The sequence below is a fragment of the Aethalodelphis obliquidens genome, unplaced genomic scaffold (genome assembly GCF_003676395.1).
Source record: "Aethalodelphis obliquidens isolate GAN/ISIS:26980383/991018 unplaced genomic scaffold, ASM367639v1 scaffold1625, whole genome shotgun sequence".
NCBI classification, from domain to species: Eukaryota; Metazoa; Chordata; class Mammalia; order Artiodactyla; family Delphinidae; genus Aethalodelphis; species Aethalodelphis obliquidens.
The window spans coordinates 1-720 of record NW_020839536.1 but is presented as its reverse complement, the minus strand read 5'-3'; positions in this window follow the sequence as shown (position 1 = coordinate 720).

Genomic DNA, 720 nt, shown 5'->3' with positions numbered 1-720 from the left:
AGCTGATCTCCCTGTGCTATGCTGTTGCTTTCTACTATAGTTTAGCAGCATTAGGATGCAGGGTAAAATGGAGTGTATGTGGTAATATAGGACAAATATTTCATAGAGTGTAGCTTATTGATAATCACCACACGATCCTGTGTGATTTATATGCCTCTTAAAAATATGTAGGAGCTCAGTTCATTTTGTGCTATTTTATTGTGTTTTTTAACTTAATTACGGTCAAAAAAAATGTTTGTATGCATGTGGTTTGTATGTGTATACCCTTCCTTTACTTTCAGAAACGAATGCAAATACATTTGTATTAAAAGTTTTTTAAATTACACTTTTCTTGTTAGGAGATAAAAAAAATTTCTAATAAAAGTTCCCATCTGGGGCTTCCCTGGTGGCGCAGTGGTTGGGAGTCCGCCTGCTGATGCAGGGGACGCGGGTTTGTGCCCCGGTCCGGGGAGATCCCACGTGCCGCGGAGCGGCTGGACCCGTGAGCCATGGCCGCTGAGCCTGTGCGTCCGGAGCCTGTGCTCCGCAGCGGGAGAGGCCACCACAGTGAGAGGCCCGTGTATGGCAAAAAAAAAAAAAAAAAAAAAGAATGCTTTAAAAGTTCCCATCTGTTTTTAGGCATACATAATGACAATATAAATGTGACACAATTCACACCATTATTTTACCCTGTACTCACCAGGATCTAGGTATATACCCAGATACTGATTGGCTTACCTC